Below are 21,680 nucleotides of genomic sequence, written 5' to 3'. Positions count from 1 at the left end.
ATATGTTGCTGCAGCACTAAATTGTACCAACATTGCATGGATCAAACAACTATTGGAAGGTATAAATGAGAAAGTTATGGAGCTAGTAACTATATTCTGTGACAATACTAGTGCCATTAATATTTCAAAAAATCCTATTATACACTCTAAGACAAAGCACATATCTATCAAATATCATTATCTTAGAGAAGAAGTTCAAGAGAAGAAAGTGGTGTTTGAATATGTTAGCACAAAGGAGCAAATACCAGATATCTTCACCAAGCCACTACCAAAGGACACTTTTGAATATCTCAAAAGTAAGTTAGGGGTCCTACCCCTATCTTCTACTCACTGATCGAGTTCAGTGACATCATCAATTTGATGACTGCATTGAATATCTTTTGGGGAGTTGATGCTAGAGTGACACACTTTAGAATGTTTTCTAAAAAGTGTACTAGAAGTAATACTGGAATTAATAATATAGAGAATGTTACAGGAAACAGGAATTAAAGACAAATGCTCTGATCGAGACTCAGTTGGTACACAACAGCAGGAATAACTTCTTACAGAAAGAAATTATGTTTTAGTTCTTTTCTTTTTGGCATTGTTGTCAAAGGGGGAGAAGACCTACCAAAGGGAGAAAGACTAATATATGGGAGAAGACTGAAAGAAGACTACAGATTGAAATAAAGACTAAAAACAAAAGAGAAGTCTAATGTATGGGGGAGAGCATTTCAAGCATTTCAGAATCACAACAATTTGAATCTTTTAAAGGTCAACTCAATTGGTTTTAACATCAATGCCAAAGGGGGAGATTATTGGCAATATTACATTATAACAGACAATGAAAGATTGTTGACATTTCAATAACGATATTGAGAAGGCTGTTGATGATTATGGACATAACTGATTAAAGATGTTTTACTATCTTGATATTATTATTTTGTCATTGATATCAGGAAATTGATTTTCTAATTCAGTATGATGTTGCCATATCTTGAGAAGTATGATATGAAGATTATAAAGAAGTCGGTAAAAGACACAGGAAAGAATATGATGAATAAGGGGATAAGTTATTCAATGGGCGGCTACTACCAAGTCAAACAATGATGAGATCATGATGTTTTAGATTGTTTTAACATCATACATATGTTGAAAAATGTAAAGGTTAATACTATACTATGTTATCAAGTAAAGAACCTAGTCAATAAACCCTAAGGAACCTAGTCGGTAAACCCTAAGGTTATCACTATCGGTTAATGAAGGAAGAATGTCTACCGAGTGAAGTTTAGTATTCACTAAGTTACAACTAAGCTATAACAGAATGCATTAAATGTTTACTTGTGATATTTAATTAAGGAAGCTGATGAGCTGGAGCGGATCAATGATTGGTAAGCTATGGAAGAAGTTTGTTAATGAATCTAAGGCAGTGGAAAGTTGGTAGGAAGAACTATAGCTCAGATTGAACCACATTACCCTAACACAAGTTCCAAGGTGGGGTAAAATGTTTTTAGATCGAAAGATACAATGAATCTGGACAAGATTGAAGATCTAATGGCTATAATTGATCATGAGAAATGTGATCAAGAAGATTAAGCGGTTAGAAGATTGTTTATAAATAGGAAACTATTGATAAACAAGGTATGCAGGCAAGTGTATGCATAGGGATGCTACATAGTGATTACCAAGCACATAAGCTTGAAGACCTGTTAGAATAACAAAGTATTGATGCCCAGCAGATAGACAAGATTAGTTCTATGTCTAGATTATATTAAACAAATAAGAATCTGCTTTAGCATTTTAGATGTGAAGTTGTAGATAGATTTTTATTATTGTTATTTTGTGAAAGTGACAGAAAATCTCTTAACCGAGTGGACTTAACAGTCTTAGATGTAAATCCTCTAGCAAGGTGACATTTTGATTGAGTGTTTGAAATCCTTTGACAAAGTCACTTCTAACAAAGTGAAGATCCTAATAGATCTTAGGGAAATCCCTTAATCGGGTCACATCTAGCAATGTGTTTGTAATCTTTAATAGGATTTGCTTTTAACTGAGCATACTCTAGAAGAGTATATTTCTTAGTGGGTCTGAAATCCCACAATGGTTTTTCCCTATTTGGGTTTCCATGTTAAATCTGGTGTTATGAGGTTTATATTGTTCATATGCTTTTGAGTTTGCATGTTTGATAGTTTTTGGTTATATGACTTATATATATGTTACTGAGGTTGAATCTGATGTTTTTATGGATGATTAAGTTTTTATGATTCACCCCCCCCCCTCTCGTCTTGTTGGCTATTGGATCTGTACTTACATTAAGTATCAAAACTATCAATGGCGACTCTATGATAAAGACCATGCTAAAGGTGAAGTAAATCTCCAAATCTACAAGAGTTTACAGCTGCAAATCTCCATATATTTTCAGAGGTTTCAAATGCAAAGATGTTTGTTCTGAAAATTAAAATGTGTAATGTTGTTTTCCCATTTAGTGAACAATAGTAGTCTAGAGGGAAAGAAGAATTTCAAATTAATTTGCATATCTATGCTACTGCAATATCTAGTGTTTATGATCTTCGATAGTATGCAAATTTGGAAAATTAGTGACTACAAGGTTTTTGAAAAGATTTTTTAAAAACAGTAAGGTGCATGGTCATGATAATGGTTCAGTGACTGTTATAAAACCTGATGGATCCAGATGTAGTTCCTAGATCCATGAATCCTTTGTCAAATTTGAAAGAGATCAATATAGAAATTGAAAAATCTCAAATGATCCAAGAGAGATTGGTCTAGTTGTTAAAAGGGAAAGTAAGGCTAAGAAGTAAAGGAGAATCATCATATGTCTTCTATGAAATATTTTTAGCTGCATTGAATAAGCTTTCAACTGATAATAGACCCCCTGAGTCTGTTTTAACTAAGATATTCTTAGAGCTTTATGAGCCTAACTCAGTTAATTGGTCTACTGCCTTCAGAGAAGAATGTGTTGAATCTATTAAAAAATGGATAGATATGATTGGAAGTAACCAATCTAAAAATGTACACAAGATTAAAAATAATGAAGGAGATGAGCCCCTAAGTGGATGTACCTCCTATGATGCTGAATATGATTATTCTCAGCATGAAAGTTTAGATGTGTATTCAAAGCGAGAAGAAATTTGTGAGAACAGTGATTGTTCGACTAATCATGAGCCCATTGAGGTTTCAGATGTTAATGATGTAGATCACCTTGTTGTTGATTTCAATCCACAATATGTTTGCAACCCTAGTTATGAAACTATGTTGCAACATGTAGCAACACATTATGAGTAGCGTGATAAAGGATATGATGCAGATGCAAGTTGTTGTGATGATAAATAAATGTGCATAGAGACATGAGCATTGCAGATCCAATACCCTTATTAGATTAGGACAATGTTTACAGCTCAGAGGATGAAGCCAAGGAAAATGAAAATGAAGAAGGAGGTTTACAAAGTAGTGAACAAATTTCAAAACTCTTAGCTGCTAATTTTCAGAGATGTGGATTCAAAAATGTGGCCAATCTTTCATACCCATTCAGTATATGTTTTGATAATGATGATGTTTTTGAGGGTGTAAAAAATGATACATATGATGTTGATTCTATTCCTATGTTTGATAGACAAAATGATAATGCATATATGGTTGATAGGTATGATAATGAAGGTTCATATGCTGATATGAATTTTGGCTTTGATATGTATAATGAGGACATGCCTTTTGGAAGACATGACAGATCTGAGGTGTTTTTCTCAGATTTGCAAGGAGGAAATGAACCATTGGCAAGTAAAAATCATGTATTTTCATGTGTGCAAAATGCTGATAGAAATTGTGATCAGCATGAAGTTGAAGTGTAGTCATGTTATGAGAAAGTTTTCCTCTCTAGTTTGCAAGATATTATTGTGAAAGAGTGTTTATTATTTCAGCAAACTAGCAATAAGGATCTGTCTGATATTCCCAACTTTTAGAGTGTTTATTATTTCAGCAAACTAGCAATAAGGATCTATTTGATATTCCCAACTTTCAGAGGGAGTCAGATTACTTCTCATTTCAATAGAGAAGTAATGGTAAAAAATATGGTACTCTTTGCTCACCTAGTGACCAACCCTCTCAGCGTGTGTTTGACTTTCAGAGATATCATGATTATAAACATGTTGATGATTATGCTTTATATGACCAGCTGATTAGAAGTGGAAGTGTTTTTGATCAGGCAGATTGGAATGATGATCTCAACTTACCTTCGGTTTGTGGAAAAGAGAATCATGTTTTTGACAGAGGTAGGAAGTGATTTCAATTTTGATGGCCATGGGCCATTTATAAGTTGTATATTTTGTACAATCACTTTCCTTTTAGTTGTGTGGTTTTCAATAAAATGCCCTACTGTTTGGGTAGAATAAGGAGCCCTTTGTTTTTAAGAAGAGAAGAGATGTATTCCATTTTTGGGTGGTCTTCTCTGTCATAGATTCTAAATTCTTCTGTTGATCTTGCAATCAACTATCCCCAGTCAGAGCCACTATTGGGACTCATTAAAATTGAGTCAAGTTTAGAGGCCCAATTCAAATTTTGCTCTGCATTTCTAAATAAGTCAGTTTGAATGGCCTAGTTGGAGAGAGGGAAAGTGGAGCTAGTTGATTTTCAAAGGGTAAGGCTTGGGATTCATGTCCCACACCCTTCATTTGGCCTATAAAGTGTGTTGCAACTTTTATAATTTAGTTTGGAGAAGTTTACCAGGTACCCATTTCGAGGGGTGAGCTGAAAGTGCATTTTAGGCACAAATGCAGATTTTATTGAGTAGCCTATTTTGAGTGTTTGCATCTTTTACTCTGTTAATCATCGTGGAGAATTTCAAAATGGATTAAATTTTATGCATAAATGTGAGCCAGTCTAGAAAATTTCAAGTCTTGACGAATCCATTTGCTCAGTTTTCATAGCCAAATTTGTTTGCAGTTTGTGTGTTTTGGCAAGTCCCTATTTCGACAACTAGTCGAAGCCCTATTTTGCATAAGTGTAAAAGTTGCCTTAGTAAGCGTCATGCCATAATGTTTGTTCTAGGATAATGTTGGTATAAATGATGAGCTATGTTTTAAGTTTCAAGCCTCTGCTAATTTGTTTGATCAGTTTTCCAAAAGGTTCATTTAGCCATCATTTTTAGTTATCCATACTTTCAGTGTCATATCAGTTAAAGTAGTTGTTTTCGTGAGTGCGCCATTTGCATCCTGTCAGTCTTGTGATCGAACTAAGATTTCCAATTTTTAATATGTACTTCAAGGTACCTATGTTTCAAATTTGAGGGCCTATGTAGGTCGTTTGATATTTTTGAGAAAGGCGTCACGTGTTGCCAGAACATTGACTTCATCAGGTCCACAATGTCGACAACACTAGTTGGGCATTTTCAAAAATTAACATCTCTTTGCTAGGGACTCGTCTTGAGAAACAATTTGATATATTTCTATAGCGTCCTAAAATTGTGACACTTGCAATTTCGACCGCATTTGGGTCTTCACGATGGCGACGCAACACTGAACTTGAATGGAGACCCCGAAACTTGTCCACGACATCAAAAACTGCATTTTTCAGCACCCTGGCCTGATCCTCCTTGCACCCTGCTGTCCCTGGAGGTGGGGCCATGGCACCCAGTGCCATGGTCCTTCAGGACTAGGGCGCCCAGCACCCTGGTCCCTAGCCCTATTTTGGGCCCGGTCTCTTATGGGGCTTCGGGTCTTTTAGTTTGCGAATTGGAAAATAATGTTTCCTTGTCGGCCCAAGGTTGGAAAAATCAGTCTTTCAACCCTAATTGACAAGTATATAAACTACATTTACCCTCCCAGAAAAGGGTAGATGGTAGAGGGAAAAAAGGCGGAAGCGACATTCAAGCATTCAAGCATTCAAGCATTCCTTCAAGCAATTAAGCATTCTAAGTCTCCATTCAAGGCTAAGTGTTGCATTCAAGACAAAGATTCAACCATTGAAGAGGAGATCACTTACAACTTACAACATACAAAAACATTTACACCTTCGCATGTAAGAATACAAACATTCTTACAACAAGGTATCAGTACTTGTTTACATTACAGTCATTTACATTTACAGCATTCTCATTTCTTGGTTAATTCCAAAACTGGGGTTTGACCTAAGGGAAAACCCCTAATCTCTAACCCCCCAATCGTCATCTCTTTTCTGTGTGTAGGTTGTAGGTATGCGGCTGAAATTGAAGATCTGGAATCCTTGTGCAGAGACGAACAGATCCCCCTTCATTTCGCGAATTTTTCGGAGGACCGTGTGCATGCCGGGCGCCATCGTCCCATCAACTTTCGCTCAAATTTGCAGGACAGCGCCGTCTCAACATTTTACAACTAATTCCAGGTCCGCAGCTTCATCCTATATTCCTATCTCTGTTTATAAGTGAATCTTTCTCACTTTTCATGCATTCCTAGCTTAATCCTTCTATCTACATTCTTTACAAAAGAGGGTAGCCTTGCTATTTTAACCCTTGAAACTCATTTAGAATCCAATCTTGCATTGTGTGGGATTGGATCTTGTGGGTTTCAACCCCTCTTTTGAATGTAAAGTCTCCCCTAAGTGAAAACCGTCAACCCTAGTGACCTCCCTTCTCTCTCCTTGGAGTTGGAGAGGGGAGAGAAACTAAGGTTCGATTTTCCACTTTACATTTTGGTGAACCTAACGTGAACATCCTTTCTGATTATTCATGGTTAGATCCAAAAATTGGATGCCTTGATTACATTTCCATGTTTGATCTTTTGCAAATTTTAGAGGTTAATTGCATAAAAACCCTAAATTTTCTTTTTAGTAATCGAGCTTGTGAAATGTTTAATTGTTAATGCTTGTTTCAGATTTACCCTTCTATTTCAAATTTTCAATTCATATTTGTGTTTTAATTCTTAGAATTAAGTGGTTAAGTGTCAAAACCCTAATTTTTAAAACCCTCTTGATTCAACTTTTGACCGACAATTTCACTGATCAAAACATCTCCAAATTAGCTGTAACTTTGGATTCCGCAACAAAATCATAATATCTTTCATCTCTGAAAATTTGGAAAAAAGTTGCGAGGACCGTGTGCACCCCAGGTGCCATCGTCCCTGACATTTTTTCCAAAATTTCGGGAGCTAGATCTTATTGTATTTTTTTGCTAAAATCCAGAATTTTGGCTGATTTTATCAATTCTAACACTTTCAAAATTAAAGTCAAAGTTGGTCTAGTGATTGCTTGGATTAAGGCTTCTAATCATTCAAAAATTGTTGAAATTGAAATTTTGTGTCAAAATTGTGTTCTTACTGTCCTAAATCTGAAAAGTGTGTTGGCATTCATTCGAAATTTCAGTGCTTTATTCAAATTCTTGCAATTTGTGACTTTTGAAATTAAGTGTTTAATTGGAACAACTTTGATTTCCGCTTTCAAAATCAAATTTTGCGTGAAATTGAGTCAGCTTTTAAAATTCAAAACTTGCATTGCTTTTGGTATTCCCTCTAAAATCATAAAATTCAAAATTTCAGTTTCCCTTTTTTTTTCAAAATTCAAATTTTGCATTTTTCAACAATCTTGGTAGGGTTCAATTTTGAGATTGCAACTTTAATTTGGCCTATCTACAAATCGTAAAATCACTCAATTTTTTCAGATTAGCTTTAAAATAATCATAACTTTCATCTCTAAAAATTTCGAAAAAAGTTGCGAGGACCGTGTACACCCCGAGCGCCATGGTCCCTGACATTTTTTCTGAAATTTCAGGAGATTGTCATGATTGCATTTAACATCTTAAATCTAGGAGATTGGCTGATTTTATTGAAATTTTCTACCTCTAAATTCAAAATCTTCTCTCTCTCTAATGCATGAGTTTTACAACAATAAGCCCTACTTACACTATTCCCGTGAGATGAAGACGAAGCCTTAGAATTAAGTCTTTCCAAGGTTTAATTACCGAGGAGATGGAAGCTAATTTGAATGGCCTCTTTAATGAGGACACGGGTAATTCCTCTAATCCTCTTAATGATGAAGAAGCTCTCCATGAGGTTTCTGTAGAACAACTTTCGAAATTGGATAACCAATTTGATGATTTTCAACAATGGATGTCTCAAGAGTATCCCTATAGTCAAGCTCTTTCATTAATTGAGGGTCTAAAATGTATGGTTCAAAGTGATAAGAATGGAATTGATATTTTGCATTGTATTGCACACATTGTGGATTCGAATGTGATGCCTATGAAGAGTTGTGCTGAAACTTTAGGTTATACACAACCTCCTACTCAAGTTAATCATTCTATTCCTTTGACAACTTCTATTGCTAGCATACCTACCTTTACATCAAACATAATGACTACTTCTATACAAGACATTCCGCCTATGATCACCAGTCATGGGGGCAATCCTTCCTCTTCAATTAACCCTCTTCCTTCATTCAATCCAACTTCTTCATTCATTCCTTCAATGAGTGTCTCTATTACATCTCCACAAATGAACATGACGCATGGGGGCAATTCATTTAACCATTCCATTCCTCCTTGTAGTGCTCTTCTTTTCCAATCCTCTCCTATGACTAACTATCATAGTGTCCCGCCACCTTATTCTCAATCAATACCTTCTTTCAATAACATAATACCTCCATCACAATCTAACACGTCTAATATGAACTCTTTGACTGAAGCGACCATTAATAATTGTAGACACCTAAAAATGGTCAAATGCTTGCGAGGTCATACTTTAACATTTGCGCATTGCCTCATTTTAGGTTTTTGCGTCGCATTAACATTTCTCCTATGATTCGCACTTGATCTTTATCATTTGCGAACATCGAGTCATTCTTCTATATTCTTCAATCATCTCGTCCTCGAATTTGGTCTTGTCGACAACACTATCCAGTCATGATTTTGATCGATTTTATCTTGTTGCATCAATGAGCATGCTTATTTGTCATTATTTTGGACATCGTCAATCCTAATTAGGGTTTTGTCCTCCTGTCAATCTTGCGATCAGTTTGTCATCAATCGTTGTTCTCTTATCAATCTTATCATCAATCTTATCATTTTGGACATCGTCAATCCTAATTAAGGTTTTGTCCTCTTTTCAATCCTATCATCTGGCGATCAGTTTATCAATCTTGCCGATTTATCATCAATCCTTCAATCTTGTCATCTTGCGATCAATTTGTCATCGATCGTGGTCATTTTCAATCTTGTCATTTTGCAATCTATTTTGTCATCGATTCTTGTCCTTTTGTCAAATCTTGTCATTTTGTGACCGATTTGTCATCGATCGTTGTTTGTCTCAATTATGTCAATTTGGATCAATTTGTCATTGTTCCTCGTCAATTGGCGCATTTTCTCAATCAAATTGTTTATTGCATTGGTCATTTATCAATTCAAAATCATGACATTAATTATCCTCAATCAAGACCTAATTGTCATTTTCGCATTTCTAATTCGTCTTCTAGGGTTTTATGATTTATTCATTTAACCTAATTTGTCATTTCTTCCTCTAGGATTACTAAATTATTTATTAATCCTAAGTCTTCTCATTACAATTAAATCTTTATTTAATTGGTTAATTATTCTTCCTCTTGTAAATTAATTAATAAATGACAAATTGTTAATTAATTTACCTAATTTCTTCTAGTTCCTAATTTCCTATTTTTCCATCAATTTCTAATTCCTAATTGTCATCAATTTCAATTTTCATCAATTTTTCTTAATTTTTAATTTCTTTTCCCTCCTATTTCATCTCCTAATTCTATGGGAATGACATTTCAATTTGTCATAAATTGTCATAATTGATAATCAATCAATTTTGACATAGAATGTGTCATAATTTGTCATCAATTATCAATCAATCAAATTATGCATGGAAAGTGCATAATTTGTCATATTGATTTGCAATTTCCATTTGAATTGCATCATGCTAATCTTGTCATTTATCCAATTCTTCTATAAATTGGATGATTTTCTTCAATCAATCCAAAATCCCTAATAAAACTATCGAACTTATGCTTCTAGTACTCTTGACCAATAACCAACATCCATCTTGCTTTCAATTGTATGTGTGCACTTGTAGGTGAGATCCACAAATCCATTTGAAGAGGAAAGAAGAACAATGGAGCCGCATGGAAGAAGCATCTAAATCGTCATCTGGTTTGCATGATATCTGCTTTTGAATGCTTTGTTTTTATGTCTCTATTGAGTGTGCTTAGGATTAGATCATTGCAATGTGTGTTTGGGATTGAGCTAATAATGATGAATATGTTTCTATTGCTTTGATTATTCCTAATTCCGATGCTACATTAATTGGTGAACCCGACATGAATACTAACCTTCTAACCGCTTTACTGTGTTTTGGAGTGCTTTCAAGTTGATTTTGCAGGTCAAAAACCCAAAAACAGGGCCGTGCAGGGTATTCTAGACACTTCTGCGCCTGTGTCCTGCATCTTGCACTTGTGTCCTGCATCTTGCGCTTGTGTAGGTGGCATTCTGCGCTTGTGTCAGACATCTTGCGCCTATGTCATGAGTTCTGCGCTTGTGTAAAGTCTAGAACAGAGGTGAAAAATGCAGTGTTTACTTGAAATTTTTGGTGTTTTTGCATTCTGTTTTCTGTGCTTTGGATCTTGGTACTAATTATTTGTGTAGAATCTTGGCATACGCATGGCAAAGACTATAAATCAAACTACTAACATGTGTTATGCAGAATCGATGGTCAAAGACAACAAATCAAACCCCTAACTTGGGTTTTGTAGGTTGCCTTGGAGAAACAACCAAACTATGTGTTTGAGATTTTTAATTAGGCACTTAGTGATTTATAAATAGGTGGGAATGAACATTTGTTTGCTTTGATTGTTAAGTGTGACATTGGAGTAGGAGAGTATGCTCTCATCCTTCATAGGGTGATCAGAAATCCAGATCTTCAATACCATGCTTGTGTTGTTGATTGTTTGTCACCCTTAGAGGGCCTGCCTTCCTGACCACTTTGCTTTTACAAGCAAGTGATAATCGTGAGAAGGGAACGACCCAAAGTGAGTATGGCTAGAATTCCTTGGCATTCTAACTCACTATAAAAAAATACCCGATGAGCGAAAGCTTTGAAGGAAGTGTTACGTGGGAATTGTAGTTACTTGGGAAGTGATGACCCTTGAACTCTTTCTCATATCAACATCTAAGTAGGGCCTCTTGGTCTAAATCATGCTTGTGTGACTACATTTTTTTGGTATCTTGATGGGCTTAATGTCTCAATCACGCTTGTGTGACATCAAGGAGTAATGCTTAACAGAAATCCTTACTACATACCTTGTTTTTAGAGGCCAAAAACCCTTCTAGTTGCTTGAGAAGGACAAATTCGGATACTTGGAAGAGATACTAAGTTCGCTATGGGGAGATTTCCATGGGGACTGATGCTTGGCTGCCCTAAGAAGTGAGTGCCGTGGAGGGGAGCCCGTGGGTCAAGCATCTATGTATTCTGCTTAAATCTCATAATGAGTCTACCTCTCAAGTACCTAATGTCTTTGCCTACCATAAGAAATGTGGAAGTGAGCATGATTGTCTTGAGTCCAAGTTGCAATATCTTGTATTCTTTGATTGTCAAAAGTTGAATTTTATCCCATTTCAAAAGCAAAACACATTGATCAAACATAAGATTTAAACACAAGAGACATTCATCCAACAAAAAGTTTAACAAGGTTCAAAGTACATCTTCAAACATGATGATCCAACATTGTTCCAAATCTTGTCTTAACATTCATGTCACTTGCATTTAGGTTCATCCTAGGTTGCATCTTGCAAATTCATTGTCAAGTACCAAGGTTGGGTTTCACCTAAGTCATACTCCTTTTGCATATCAAAAAGAGTCATCCACTTGCATGTGTCCTCTTGCATTAGAGTCATATCATTGTCATACATTTATATTTGCATACCCTAAGTCTCTTCATTAAGATTAGGTCATCACCATATCATATTAAGATCATTTGCATATTAATTGTCCTTTTGCATATAGTGTCAAACCTAGGTCTTGTCATACTTGAGTAATCCAAATCTTTGATAAACCCTAAGTCATTGTTAAGAAGTCTAGACCTTATCAAATCTTTTGTCCTTTTGTCATCAATATCATTTCGTCAAACCTAGCTTAGTATCCAAGCATATAGGGGAGACATTGTCATCTTGTCCTTTGTCAATTAAGTCCTTTTGTCCTTTGAGGTCTAGACATCATTTCAATTTCCTAAAGGTCTTTTTTAGATTTGCGTTCATAAGTTTGTCAAAATCTTCAAAAACAACCAAAAACATAGATTGCATTTTCATCTATTTAGTTTGCATTTAGTTGCATATCATTTATTGTCTTTGAAAAATTCCAAAAAAAACATTGCATTCACATAAGTGACATGCCTTTTGAGACAAGATCAAGATCTAAGAAGATGAGTGAACCAATGTATCAACCCATGGACAACATAGCAAATTCGCAGTTTCAAACTAGTCAAACAGTGCAAGTTGAAGGTTCATCAAACACATCTCTACCACCATATGGAACGGTTCAACTTGGACCACCACCATTATATGAACCAGTGTTTGTACCTATGAAACCAGGACAAGGGAGTGTCCCACCAACTCCAAGAGGAAATGCACCTTTTAATTGGAATCAGTCCAGCTTGCAACAGGAAATACAAACATTGTATGAAGAACCAACTCTCTCACAAGGATTTGGATTAAGTCAAGGCATTCACCAAGAAACAAATCCAAGTATCCAACCAGACTCTTCATCTGATTCCGATGATTCAGATGATATTGACATGTTCCTTCAGAATCCAAAGATAACAAAAAGGATGGATAAGTTCTTGAGTAAAGTCTTTAAGATGTTTCCACAAAAATATCTTAACATGATGAGTAATGTGACCTCTTCAAATGAACAAGTCAATGTGCAGAAACAACAAAGTGGTGAGTTGTTAAGTTTCTCTCCACATCCAGCTAAAGAAAATGTGCAACCTGAAACTCAGCCTACCTTAATGAGTAAACGTGCTTCAAAGGCACTAACAGTGACTATTCCTCAAAAGTCACCATTTCAGACAATAAATAATCCACTATTCAATGTAACACCTGCAACACAAGATCAAACAAGGACTACGCAAACATTGACGAATATCCCTCAACAAGAAGTAGTTCCTAATATGCATAAAATTGGATCAACATCTAAGATACAAGAAAGCTTCACTACTGGAATGCCTAATGTCAAAAATTTCCAAAGCAATTCCACGATGAAAAAAAGTTCTTATGTCCCGTTAAATTCAATATATTTGCTGAATACTATTGCGACAGATCCTTCTATAATGGCGACACAAAGAGCTACGGATAGTGGTTTGTACCAACAACAATTGTTGCAATGATTGAATAATATACAAAAGGTACAATCCAATATGCAAACAAATGACATGCAACAACAACAATATCGCATTCGACAAGGAATTGCAGTGCCTTCGGCACCATTACAAGTTAACGCAAACTTGCAACCATCACAATGGATTGGACAAGCAACATAGCAAGTTAATGCAAGTGCTATACCCCATCCTAAGGAGAAGCAACGAAAACCATCTAAACAAAGTTTCTTACAATTGATGGGATATACACCACGACAATAATTGGCACAAAGTAAACAAATTCCTATTTGTCAGCCTCAACACCAACATGTGCCTCAATATGTACCAAGGCAAACAAGCTATCCTACTTCACAAGCGTAAGTGGCGCCTATGCAATATCAACAACCTACTCAATTGCAATATCAACCTAGGCTCCAAGAAGCACAACAACAAGGTCAGTATCAAGGCATAGCACAACCGCAACAACAAGAGATGTACCAAGAGCTTTATGTGCCGGAAACGTCAAAAATGCCTATTGTAGAGTATCAACAACCGATTGGAAATGAGATATATCAACAAAGAATACCAACTGGGATTAATGATGGACCTCTAAAATCTGATACAATTGCGCAACAACTTGAGAAGTTGCAACGAAAAGTTGATGCATTAGAAACTAAAGGAACAAAGAAGTTGTATACAGATCAAGATTTATGTCCTAATCCATTTGACAAGAGTGTATACATGCCTCCATTCCCTAAGCATTTTGAGGCACCCAACTTTGAGAAATATAGAGGGAATGGCAATCCAAAAGATCACATTCGAGCATTTTTTGTGGCATGTACGGAAGTGAGCTATGAAGAGACATATTTAATGCAATTATTTGCACGAAGTCTCACGGGACAAGCCATGGATTGGTATTCATATTTGCTAGGAAATATAAAGACTTGGTTGGAATTGGCTCAAAAGTTTTTATCTCATTTCGCATTTAATATCAACAGTGACGTGACTATGTTGGATTTATGCAATACCAAGCAAAAGCAAGGAGAACCATTAGTGACCTTTTTGCAACGATGGCGAAGCTTGTATAGTCGTTCTTCTCTCGATATACCTGAAGAATAGCAAGTGAATCTGTTTATCCAGAATTTGGTCCCAGAAATGATGTATGAGCTAAAATTAAAAAGTCCTAGTACTATAGAGAAACTCATTAAGAAAGGAATGAGCATTGAAACAGCTCTTGTAGCTAAAGGAATTATCAAGCTCAATAAAGATAATGACAACACAAATTATTCAGGGGACAGAAACAGATTTTGGTATAAGAACAAAAATGTCACTAATGATGGTGTTGTTGATGCGAGGGCAGTGAATGCAAATCAACCTCCATTCACAATCAAGAAATTGAGTGTTCCTAACATGTCCACTATGGAACAAAATCAAGCACCAAGGAGCAATGTTACTCAACAGCTGCAATATCAACAGCATGCTCAACAGCCGCAATATCAACAACATGCTCAACAACAGCATGCTCAACAATATAATCAACAACAAGGCCAACAACAAAATCAACAACGCAAACCCTTCCGATCGCGGGATGGGCCTCCTCGACAATTTACGCCATTGGGAGAACCTATCGAAACAGTAATGAAGCAATTAATACAAGCAAAATTTATCAAGCTACCAGATATTAAGGAAGAACCAGCAGTAAAGCCGCATTGGTGGAATGATAATGCATACTGTGAGTATCATCGGTCCAAAGGACATAAAACTGCTTCATGTTTTCAATTAAAACACATGATTCAAGATTTATTAGAGCAAGGAGTAATTGAGGTAGATCTACCCCATCCGACCTCCAACACTGATCATACCATTTTTAAAACTCCTTTGCTGGATCATGACAAGGGTAAAGCGTCTTCTTCCAACTCTGCTCAAATGGCCAATTATGCGAATACCGGTTATCACAATGTTATTAATTGTTTTAATGCGTCAAATGAGTATGTTTCCACCTTGCGAATAAAAGAACAAGATCCTTCTTGTGCCGTCACCACTCGTCGGTCCAAAATCGTCTTGAAAGGAGCTCCTGCTGCTCCTCCCAAACCAATTCCTGCAAGTCAGTATAATCTTTTGGATCATCTAGGAAAAACAACTGCACAAATATCCATTCTAGAGTTGTTGAAAATGTCTCCTATACATCGTGCAGTCCTAGATAAAGCTTTGACTGAGTCCACTGTCCCGACAGATATTGATGTTGACCAATTTCAAGCGCGGATTGGACATTTAGCTGTTTCCCAAAGTGTCACATTTTTCGATAGTGATATCTCACCTAATAAGCTTCCCCATAATGACCCTTTGCACCTAGAAGTCTTTATCCATAATTGCAAAATCTGGTGAGTCTTGATAGATGGCGGAGCGGGTCTTAATATCTGCACCTTGAGAGTGGTCATTGGCCTCGGATATACAGAAAATGACATTGATGCTTCTAAAATGATAACAATTAAAGCCTATGATGATGCTGAATGCCCATCCAAAGGGATAATTACATTGCCTATCAGAGTTGGGCCAGCGACAAAGAACACTTTTCTGCAAGTCCTAGACCTTGATCTCCCTTATAACATGATTCTTGGCCGTCCATGGATCCATGCCATGAAGGCAGTTCCATCCACTTATCATCAATGTCTAAAATATCCTTACAATGGAACTGAGATAACAATTCCAGGAGATCCTAATCCATTTCAATTTTGTGCTACCTTAAAGGATACTCCTCAGCAGCAAGTCCCAGTCAATAGAGAGGCCAAATCAGATGGTTATGTGGATCCCAATGCATTGTTAGATGCTGTCAAAGGAAAACTAAAGATACAGGACCAAGGGTGTGGAGAATATTCAATGGACCAAACATTCCTCATTGGGAATTTGCCGATGTCTCCAAAATCATATGGAAAACCGCATTTATTGCATAAGGAACTCGAGGTCATTATTCAATATTAGCCTCCTACTACATTTGCAAGATGGGGAGAACTTGACAAAGAAACTGTAGATGATGATGTCATAGATTGGCTCTATAAAGATCCAACTGAAACCCCATCTGTCAAGTTGCTAGTGGAATTGTATGGCAAAGGATTTACCATGCTGCAAAAGAAAGGATATGATGGTTGTAGTGGCTTAGGCTTGAATAACAATGGAAGGCTAGAACCTGTCACACCCACGAGGCGACCCCCAACTTTAGGGTTAGGTTTTGTACCATTACGAATTGGATCCACATCTACCAAAAGGTCCACATGTCGAAAAGGGCGTGATTCTGACGATGAAATAACACCTGAGGATACCCAACCCGAGACTGATTCTAATGAATGGGAGTGGAGTTCCTTTTCTTCTAGCTCCTATGCCCTTGATAATATCTTCATTGAACCTGATAATTTGCCCATGGAAGACAAACATGAAATAACTCCTCTTCCTAAAACATGTCCTCACGCTTGGATAGAATCATTTTGGGATCCAAGCTCTGAATCCGATACAAGCAGTTCGGATAGTGACACCACAGATGTTCACATTTTTACCATATCAGCCCTTTCTATCCTTACAATCGATGATGACATGCCCCTCATTTACCCCCAGCTTATCCAATATGACCAACAAGAACCGCTCATGTTAGACTGTATTCAAAATGATGAGGCAATTGTAGAATTCTTGGGACTACGGGAAGGCATACCACAGGGTGATCATAAGGCAGGATTTTCTATTGACCTGGATTCAACGGCATATTTTGGGGAGTCAACTCCCTCTTCTAGTCAAGAAAAAGAAAAAGAAAAAGGAAAAAATCAAAAGAATAGATCTTTGAGTGAAAACCGTAAGGCACTCTCTGATCATACAAAAGTAAAAATAAAAGACGTACCTACAGGTGAAAACCTTTCTGAGGCGCCCAAAGGTGGAAGAGTGGATGTACCCCTATCAATTCAGGACAAATCAACATTGCTGGTGGAGATGACCGAGGAAATCAATTTTGGTACACCTGATAACCCTAAGGTCATTCACTTTGCTGCCTCCTTGTCAAAACAAGAGAAGATTGATTTTATCAATTTCTTTCTGGAGAAGAAGATCAACTTTGCGTGGTCTTATGCAGATATGCCTAGCCTCGATCCAGAGTTAGTTATTCATCATTTGCCACTGAAAGCAGGTGCTAAGCCCGTCAAACAAAAACTTAGAAAGATGCATCCTCAGGTGGCTCTTTTGGTTAAAGTGGAGCTAAAAAAATTGCTAGATGTGGGCTTCATTAGACCCATTGATTATGCAGATTGGATTTCAAATCTAGTACCAGTTAGCAAAGTAACTGGGGGCATCAGAATCTGCACAGATTTCAGGGACCTCAATAAATCATGCCCTAAGGATGATTTTCCATTGCCAAACATAGACATCATAGTGGACATGATGGCTGGATATGAGATGCTTTCACTAATGGATGGTTTCTCTGGCTACAATCAAATCCGTATTGCACCTGAAGATCAGCATAAGACAGCATTCACCTATGCTTGGGGCACCTATTGCTGGAATGTGATGCCCTTTGGTCTCAAAAATGCCGGTGCAACATATCAAAGAGAAATGACGACAATCTTTCATGATTTCATGCACACTTTGATGGAGGATTATGTGGATGCTTTGTTATGCAAATTTGTTACCAGAGATAGTCATGTAGCCATCTTAGGCCCAATCTTTGACAGAATGGAGACCTACAAACTCAGGCTCAATCCAAAAATGTGTTTCTTTGGTGTTACAGCTGGCAAATTGCTTAGATACATTGTTTCTCACCGAGGCATTGAGGTCGACCCCGCAAAGGTCAAAGCAATAATGGATATGCCTCCACCTTCAAACCTTCGGCAATTAAGAAGTTTGCAAGGAAAGCTCCAGTCAATTCGTCGCTTCATAGCTCAGTTGGCTGACAAATGTCATCCATTCCAACATCTACTACACAAAGGTGTCGCTTTTAAATGGACTGAGCAATGTCAATCAGCCTTTCAAGCTCTAAAAGACTATTTGTTGTCACCGCCTATTCTAATGCCTCCTATAGAAGGAAAGCCATTTTTATTATATATCTCTGCAACTAAAACAGCATTAGGAGTTCTCTTGGCTCAACAAGATGAGAATGGCAAAGAAAGAGCTATTTATTATATCAGTCGGACACTGGTTGGTTATGAATTAAATTATTCAACTATTGAGAGGGCATGCTTAGCAGTGGTATTTGCAATGCAAAAGCTTCGACATTATATGCTAAGCCACCAAACATTGTTGGTTGCAAAAATTGATCCCTTAAAATATTTGCTTAGCCGAGCAGCTTTGACAGGTCGCCTAGCAAAATGGGTCATGATTCTCAGTGAATTTGACATTGAGTATATGGAGCGAAAGGCGATAAAAGGACAAATCATAGCAGATCAACTTGCAGATGCTCCTATTTCTGACGATCATCCCATGTTGACCGACTTTCCAGATGAATCAGTCTTTGCTCTCACACCATCTAATGAATGGAAGTTATACTTTGATAGATCCCATACCAAGTTCGGGTCCGGAGCTGGTATCCTGTTTGTCACCCCTCAAGGTGACGCTATTCCAAAGTCCTACAGAATAACTTTCCACTATACCAATAACATTACAAAGTATGAAGCATTGGTTACAGGACTCCGAGTCACAATCCACTGGAATATCAAGCATTTGCAAGTCTATGGAGATTCTCAATTAGTCATCCGACAAGTGAATGATGACTACGAAACAAAAGATGAGAAGCTTATTCCTTATAAGAACATGGTAGATTTCTTCAAGACAAAATTCATAGCTATCCATTTCAATCAAGTGCCAAGAATGCAAAACAAGTCGGCAGATGCGATGGCTACAATCGCTTCCATGTTGAATATGTCTCATAATATGGACAAGTGTGAATTCTTGGTTGAACAATTGCTGGTCCCATCTTTTGACATTCTGACAGCTGACATGATGTGCGTTCTTGTTGGTCCCAATTCCCCCTGGTACAATGACTTATATCAATATTTGAAATCCCAAACCTTACCACCTAACCTTTCCGCTAACCAATGCCGAGCCTTTATCCGACAGATGGCCAAATATGTCATCATCGCCGACACCCTTTACCACCGTTCCTTTGACCATACCCTCCTCAGGTGTTTGGATTCTGACGAAGCACAAATGGCTTTACACGAGGTACATGATCGTATATGTGGGGGCCATTTCAATGGTCTTAGCTTAGCCAAAAAGTTGATTCGTGCTGGATATTATTGGCCCACTTTGGAAAAAGATGTTCATGATTTTGTTAAAAAGTGTTACAAGTGCCAGATCCATGGAAATTATATTCATGCACCAGCTCAAGAGCTTCATTCTGTTATATCTCCATGGCCCTTTTCTCAGTGGGGATTGGATCTTATCGACAAGATTCAGCCAACATCTGCAAATGGACACAAGTTCATTATTACAACTACAGAGTATTTTACAAAATGGACCGAAGCCATCCCCATGACCTATATCACTGGTGTCCAAATTTCAAAATTCTTGTTGAACTATATCATATGCAGATATGGGGTACCCCTTGCCATAGTCACAGATAATGGTCGACCTTTTAAGAATAAAGATGTTAAAGAACTCTGTGACAAGTTTCATATTCAGCATTGTTTTTCCAGTCCATATTATCCACAGGGTAATGGTCAAGCTGAAGCATCAAATAAAACCATTATCAAGATCCTGAAGAAAGTTGTCAATGATGTTGGTCGAGATTGGCACATACAGTTAAATCCAGCACTATGGGCCTATCGCACTTCTATCCGCACCCCTACTGGCGCAACACCTTATTCCTTGGTGTATGGTGCAGAAGCCATTTTACCTTTGGAGGTCAAGATTCCTTCCTTGAGAGTTTCCTTGCACCACCTGATTGATGATGAGACACACAGAGTCTCTCGGCTGCATCAGCTTGAGATGTTAGATGAGAAACGTCAGACAGCTCTGACACATTTGCAAGCATATCAAAACCGTCTCCGTCGCTCTTATAATAAGAAGGTCAAAGGGTGACACTTCGAAGTGGGAGACCTGGTTTTAAAGGCAAATCCCAAGAATGCACAGTCTACTGACATCATCAAGGGAAAGTTTGAACCTAATTGGGTTGGACCTTTCGTAGTAACTACAGCCTATGGCTCGGGGGCATATCAGCTTGCGACTCCAGAAGGTGAACCTATGTCTGATCCTATCAATAGCATGCATCTTCACAAATACTGGGCATAGTTTTCTATCAGATATTTCTTCAAATATGATCTTGAAAAAAATACAAAAAAAATGAAAAAAGCAAAAAAAATACAAAAAAATGAAAAAAATGATGAAAAGAAAAAAACAAAGAAAAAGCAAAAAGCAAAAAAGCAAAAAAAGTAAAGAGCAAAAAAAAAATGATTCGCCCTCTAGTGAAAACTTGGCAAACAGGCGCTTTGGGCAAGTACCATGGTGAAAACCTGGCAATCAGGCGCCATGAGTAATGAGATTATTGCTCCGTCATCTATCATGACTTCTGGATATGCTTTCTCTCAGTCGGTTTCTCATGCCTATCTTGGTCTCAACCCAATGTTCTATTCCAGGCCTGTTATTGGTCAACGTCACTGTCTTGCCTACTCCAGTTTTTTACATATGTTTTGGTCCCAGTCTATGTGTCTTTCAAGTGCGCATTAGGTGCCTTCCCCTCATCATGATCAATCACTGGAGCATTTAAAAATTGAAAAATGTCCTGAAAAAAGTCATAAAAATCGGAAAATGTCCTGAAAAAAGTCATAAAAATTGGTAAAATGTCCTGGAAAAAGTCATAAAAATTGAAAAATGTCCTGAAAAAAGTCATAAAAATTGGAAAATGTCCTGAAAAAAGTCATAAAAATTGAAAAATGTCCTGAAAAAAGTCATAAAAATTGAAAAAAGTCTTGAAAAAAGTCATAAAAATTGAAAAAAGTCATAAAAATCGAATAAAGTCCCCAAAAAATCCCTAAAAAGTCAAATAAAGTCCTGAAAAAAAATGAACACAAAAAAATTGTAAAACTCCAAAAACTAAAACATACATTTTACAATAAATTATTCCTTTTGTGCATAAGACAGCTCATTGAGCATTCATCCAACGACACTCGCAATCCATTTCACACTGTGCATTAATGAAATCATGCTTTAACCAGATGAACTTTTCCAATCAAACCAGACATTCAAACTGATCCAAATTGTCATATCAATTGAATATCAAGATCCAAATCATTTGTCCTTTGTCACTTTTATCATGGGTCTTATACAGGGTGTGGTATACTCGAAACCAGACTGTGTCTTGTCTTAGATGGGGTACCGCATGTCCTGAAACC

The sequence above is a fragment of the Cryptomeria japonica genome, chromosome 4 (genome assembly GCF_030272615.1).
Source record: "Cryptomeria japonica chromosome 4, Sugi_1.0, whole genome shotgun sequence".
In the NCBI taxonomy this organism is placed as follows: domain Eukaryota; kingdom Viridiplantae; phylum Streptophyta; class Pinopsida; order Cupressales; family Cupressaceae; genus Cryptomeria; species Cryptomeria japonica.
This window is presented reverse-complemented; position numbering follows the sequence as displayed.